Below are 6,926 nucleotides of genomic sequence, written 5' to 3' on the forward strand. Positions count from 1 at the left end.
CTTGTCTCCATCCAGGGATGCTCATTCTCACGGCCTCCACTTTCGGGTCAAGGGTGGTGACTTCACACTTCCCAGGCGAGCCTCACTCATGGGGGTCAGTGGCCACTTGCCCTCCATCTCTGTGCAGCAGCTTCTTGGTGACGTGTATGTTTCTTCTTGGGGTTATGATTTGCTTTCCTTTCATTTGTTTCACTTCTTATATTGTTTCTTAAATGAAGACAATCTTGGCACTTGGCCTATCTTTTCAAAAAAAGCTGTTCTGGTTTCCATTTCTAAGAGAATTTTGGCAGAAGAACTCACAAGTTCTGGATGTTTTAATGTGTTTATCAATCAAGCACAATGCTTATGGAAAGAGTCCTATCTAGATAAGTCCCCAGAGCAATCACTAGTCATAAAAAGCCATTTTGAAAGTGGAGCAAAGAAGAAAAGTATAAGGAACAGGCAAAAGGATAGATTCAATGACAAGAGAAATGATCCACTTCTCTGGTTCATAAAGCTGGAGACTTTTCCCATGTAGCCAGACCTCTTAAACTTCATTATGCCAGGACTTCGTCATTTGCAAATCCAGGTATCAATCTCAAACTAGTGTATCCAAAAATGGGAACTGATTTTCAACATCTTTACTTATCGAAGTGGGAATACACAAGGCCCACCATTAAAATGGGAACCATCTCTTGTTGTGCTTCTATGCTTTCTCCACATGGCAACAAGGATGCCATGAATTTCCCATCTCCATCCATCATTGAGAAGAGGTTGATCTAACTCTCAGTCCTCAGTCTAACTATTCAGCTTGCTTCAGCTGCTCCCCCACAGTGCTGTCAGCTTCAGCCAGAGAGATGGGCTTCTGGGTTGACCGAGTATGGATCTGGTGACCACCTCTGGATGAATCCGCTGTGGATCAGGCCAAGGACGGAGGATGTTTTACTGCAGCAACATGGAAGCTTCTGGGTTGACAAGGTGGGCGAGGGAGGGGATGGGCAGAAATACCATCGGTGTTATCAACACAGCTCAGCAGTATTGGGAAAACTGCCCTTTATGTGCTTGTTTCCCTTACAACTTTGCTGATGATAGGGAAAGAATATGTTTCTTCAACTTAGGGTGGAAATGGAATCCATGTCTGTGTTTTGCCTGGGGGATATATTTGGCTCTAGGACGTTAGGCTCACACTCTCCCCTGAGTGAGCTCTGATGGCATTCAATATTGGCCTTTGTAAGAACCAAATACAAATGGATGTTAGCCAACAGCACGGTTGGAAAAAGATCATGTTTCTTCTAATTAAAGGCTCTTAGGCAGCAGCTGGGCTGAGGAAATGCTCAAATCGGAGCTCAGCATCTTAGAGCATGCTGGTTTTCAGTGAACTGTGAGTCGAGATTCATTGCCACACACCTCGTCCTGCCGCTTTTGAGGATCATTGCTCTCTGCTGTTTGCATCATAAGAAAAGTGCGATCAAATTGGAATTCTCAACACAACCCTGCCTGTGTGAATGTATTAAAAAAAAGTTTCCAATCATAACTTATAATATTTACCATTAGACTTTTTGACATGAATGGGTATGTCAGAAAAAAGAGAAAGATATTTAATATAGTCAAGGAAAGAAAGTACAATCCACAATTTGTGTGCTCAACAGAAATGACTTTCAAATTTAAGGGGCACAGAAACTATTATCCAAAAGTATTTGCTGAGCCTTTACTAAGAAACCTGATGTAAAACAATCTTCAAATAAGTAAAGTAAGGAGTGAGATATCAACCTACGGACTTGTGATCAATTATATATAGTTACTGGTAAAGAAATAAAAGATTAAATAAGCTTTAAAAGAAGATGATAAGTTATGCAATGGATAAATGACCTGAAAACATAGATACGATTCAATCATATGATGTAAAGAGAGTGAGTGAGAACAGATTTTTAAAAATTGTAACGATTTTCATTAATTAGAATGGAAGGGAGTTGTTGTCATTATTCAGTGCCCACGAGTAGGTTCTGACTCATAGGGACCCCACACACAATACAACCAAATGCTACCTGGTCCTGTGCCGCTCTTATAACTGTTCCCATGCTTGATCCCAGTGTTGCGGTAGTAATCGTTGACTGTTAGTCTAAAGTTGTTCTATGTGACAAGTAATTAAAGCAAATGAGTCAGCCTGGGATATTCTCTATTATCTCGGCGTGTTTGAGAAGTCAGATTCTCATATTGGAGTAAAAGAAATGCAACTATGATAATATAGCAAAGATTAAACAAAACTTCTATACCCCAGTACATCTAATTAAATATATAATTATTTACTCTACCATACCAGATAGCAATGAAGCAATTAGTATCGACATGAAAGGACAGTGATTTGACCACACAGAAGAGGTGAGGGGGAAAAATGAGGGAGGTGCTATCAGCCATTTAAACAGATGAGTCTGAAAAATGTTTCCAAGAATGGAATCGCAGATTTGACAAATGTATCAAGTGTAATAATAGAGAGTAGTTTGAAGGTGATAAGGTTGCTTTGTAAAAAATTTAGTTACATAGCTTTGCAAAAAAAAGAAATCCGTTTTTTTTGGGTGGGGGGTAACCCCTCGTATATACGTTCTTTTTTGGCACATGTGGATCACTAACAAAAACTGATCTTGTTTCAGCCCAGAATGAAAATCTCAATGCATTCCGAAAAGACTACCACACCAAAGAAGCCATGCTGTATAGGTTATATTCTTTGTTTACAAGGCAATCAAATTAGAAATTTATGGCATCAATTTAATCAACAAAAACAGTGGAAACCTTATCCATTTGAAATAAGATAAAAATAAAAGCAAACTCTCCAAAACAACCATTGATCAAAAAAGTTAGATATTTAACAACAAAGTGAAGAGTTTATAGGGACCTTTAAAGGATGCAGCCAAAGCTGTCTTCATACCCCAGTCATTTACTCATTAAAATAAATGTTATTCAGGAATCAGTTGGTCGAAAGCAAATAGCCTTAAAGTAGCTGGAATTAAAAGGAAATTTTATTGGCTTACAAACAGAAAGATTCTCTCCCTCCTCCTTGGATTTATCGGCTCGCATCCCTTTCTTTACTGCAGACGGAATTTCTCCATGAAGCAGTAGCAGCTGAGTCAAGTTTTCATTCTTACCTGCAGAGAAAAAGGCTTCCCTTGGGTCCTGTCTCCTCCCAAACATTCCTTTAGATCCAGATTAGATATTCTTGTGCAGAGTGCTGACTGACCTAGCTTGGGTCAGGCTCTTTCCTAATGACCAATCCCAATCAGCCAGAAAAACAGGTTTACATAGCTCCTGTTCAAAACATGTTCAGGAGAGGGAGCTGGAATGGGACAGCACTACCCCAGAGGCTAGTGCTCTACCTGGAAGAGGACGAAGTGACTGAGTAGTAGAAGAGCAAGTAGCCTCTAGGAGTAAGAAGAGTTAAAGTGTATTGACTCAATAACTTAGCAAAAGGAAAACAATTTTAAAAGCAAAACAAAGAAAAAGGAAATGAATACGATCTTGAAAAAAATGGGGAAAAATAAAGTTAAGGAATGGGAAAAGTATTTATACCAGGCAATTAATGATTCAAAGAAAAGAAGCATTTTACTGATAATTTAGGGCAAATAAAATCTCCAGGGATATTCAAAGAAGTTAGTTAACTTTTAATGATGAAAATAGTAATTTGCTAGTAATGTATTCAATTAAAAAATCTGTGGCGATCTAAAAGTCAGCTTCAAAATGGGTAGATTTGTAATGAAAAATTGACTAGTTCACAATCATACGGTGAGAATTCAAGACACTTCTCTTTCTCAAAAAATGATAAATTACAAACAAAAATTTAGTATGATTATAGAAGATTGGCAAAAGATTGTTAAAACATTGGCCAGCTAGATGAGATGCTAATGCTAACAAAATCCAGACAAAGTCTTCCATGGGGCAAAAAACCCCACTGCCATTGAGGTAATTCGGACTCACAGTGACCTTATAGGACATAGCGGAATTGCTCCATCCGGTTTCCAAGACTGTCAATCTTTCCAGACTGCTCCATCTTCTACTATGAAGTGCCTGGTAGGCTCGAATCACTGGTTGGTGATGAGCAGTCCAATGTACCCCACCTTTTTCCTCTAGATCCATTTCCTGATGCTGCTTCGTAATAAAATTTTCTGCCAGCCCCAGTGGACGTCTCATGACCCTTGAGCACCTCTCCATCCAAACCTCTCCGCTGTAACACCCTGCCTACTTGTCTCTCCCTCCTCAGGTCTAGTAGTCTCTCCTCGGAAAGCCGCTGTGGATTAACCTTCAGTTCCCAGAACCCGACTCAGTACCTGCTCAGTATCTTCATTCCATCACTTCCATGAGCTCATTGACTTATTCTTCTGCCCCTCTCTGATCTCTGAAATCTTAACAATAAATATATGAAAAGGAACTGTAAGGGGAGGATCAGAAAGTTAACCCATATATGCGAGGTATCTTCAAAAGGCTTGTGGGGAAAAAAGTGGAATTAAGAGATAATGAAGCCTTCTCTTATCTACCAGGCAAGTAGTGACCCAAAGGAAGTGGGTATTATAGTACTAATCGTGAAATACAACATAAGGCTAAAAATATCTCCAGGGTGCAGTTGTCATTTAGTGGTAAAAGTCTTAATAACAGTAAAGACCGACTTAGTCTCATTCATCTTTTTGTTTCTAGGACCTGCCCTTAAAAAATGTAGGCACTTAAAAAAGATTTTAGAATCAGTGAATAACCCAATGGATAAATGATGCTCAAATATGAACTTGGTAGTAGAACTTAAATTTTAAGCATCACAGTTTGCAAAGGACTATGGATGTCAGTGACAGCCCCAAATCCATTTGCAGAGTCCCCACATAGATTCAGCCTCCCTTGAATTCTTTCTGATCATTAACGGAGGATGTAGATGATCTTGCCCTCAGGCAGAGTGCCTTAGAAAGCGCAATGTCGCCACACCTTTCCAGACAGCCTAGGGGAGGGGCAGTTGCCTGGGTGTGTCCTTAATGGAAGTCACTGTACTGGGGGCAGGACAGGGCATCACACAGTCATGAGTCATGACCTACCAGTGTCTCCCTGATTGCTTTGGTCAGAGGGCCCTGGACCAATCTCATAAGCTCTTCTATCTAGCAACGTACTGTGTCCTAATCTTGGTCATATTCCTTGTTCCTGGAGTCCCACCTGGAACGGGCATGTATTGGTCTGTCCTCAAGCCTGCTTTTGTGAAAGTTTCCTTTGCTTCTTCCCATGGCCCTTTTAAAGCTCTGTATATCAAAAACCCTTAGACACCATTTTGACCTCATGTTAATGTGCTCCCATATCCGGATAATGTGTCTCTGTTGTTATCTTTGCCTCTTATAAGCCTTAACAAATATGCTTCTTAAATTATATTTGAGATGGGGGTGGGGTGTTTCCTTTATACCCTAAACCAACGTATGAGACAGAGCAGGGACAGAGTAGTCGAAAGGAAGAATGAAAGACTGGTAATGGGGCCGTTTACTTGAATGCAGGAAACCCCTAATATTTCGATGGCCTAGTCAATTAATTGGGACACAAAAGACTAGGGCCAATTTCCCTCCCTGGATTTCCAGACTTTCTAAGTTACTGGGCTGATCAAAGGACGAGAATGGCGTTTCTGCCCATACCTTGAGCTCCTTCTCCCGGCCGTCCATCGTCTAAGAGTGGGACAGTCCTTTCGGATCCTCCATCTGGTCCCTCAGGGCTTGGCGCCCGGAACAGAAAGCACCATTGTTGGATGTGAGCCTTCCCTGCTTTCATCTCCTTCCTGGGAAAGGCATGAGGTCCTCTGGGCTCATCAGTCATTTGTCCCCTGTCAACAGATCTGTTGCCTGGAGACCTGTGTGGCTCAGGTGGCTGTGGGGAGAAGTCCCCTATGGGCTGCAGAGCCATTTAGAGTCCACAGAAGGTCCCCCACACCCAGCAGGTGCTTAGCAGCCGCAGAGGAAAGGAAACAACCTAGACGCCTCCCTCTACGAGGTGGTTTTACCAGAAAAAGGATGAATCGGCCGGAAACCATCCCGCCAGCAAGCCTCCTCCTGTCAGCTCCAAGCAGGACAAAACAAATGCGCTTTATCTGCAAGTGAGATTGGCTTCCCCGGGTCGATACATCATGCGGAAGGCAGGACTACTCCCTCCCAAGGAGTGTCATCTTCTCCCTCCTGGAAATGCCCCGTTCCCTTGGCGGTCTTCCTGCTGGCGGCCATGTAAGTTCAGAAGAGCAGAGGGGTTAAGCCGGCTGCACTCCGAACCTCCCTCTTCTCCCTCCTGCCCAGCTTGGGCAAGGGCTGGAGACCTAGACTGGCTTCAGCTGCGGGCAGCAGCTTCAGCATCTCTGGCATTGCTTGCCAAGGTCCAATGGCCCGGCTCGGACCGGCAGGAGATGGCTCACCTCCAAGTGGCTCCTTTCCCGCCACTCCTCCCACCTAGATGGCTCAGAAGAAGCTGGAATTCTGGTCTGCTTAGTGTTGGGACAGCCTTTCATGTCTGTCTGGTGGAGGATCCTAGAAGCCAATGAATGAGCTGCCCCATTTGAGGGAATCCCATCAGATGTCTGTTAGTTTCTCCAACTGGAGCGGCTTATCGGTGGCCACGATGCTGGAAGCTGGGCTATCGGGATTTCAAATACTAGCCCCTGTGGCCAGGTTTCTGTGGGGCTTCCAGCCTAAGTCAGACAAAAGACTTAGTACCCCACTTCTGAAAATGAGCAAATGAAAACACTTGTGAGCAAATCAGATGATTGTTTTATGGAATCCCAGAAGGTGAGTGTTCTAAGTTGGAAGATACTCAGCCCATCCCGCACCTACAGCAAAGGACTCGCTGTCTCAGCCATTGTGAAGCTGCTGGGGTGGGGCCGTATGCTGTTCTATTGCACACGGGCTGACTGTGAGCAGAAGTACACTCGACGGCAACGAACACTTGTGGATTCAATG

Source organism: Echinops telfairi, unplaced genomic scaffold, assembly GCF_000313985.2.
Source record: "Echinops telfairi isolate 266 unplaced genomic scaffold, ASM31398v2 ScPeMD7_1;HRSCAF=3_0, whole genome shotgun sequence".
Taxonomy (NCBI): domain Eukaryota; kingdom Metazoa; phylum Chordata; class Mammalia; order Afrosoricida; family Tenrecidae; genus Echinops; species Echinops telfairi.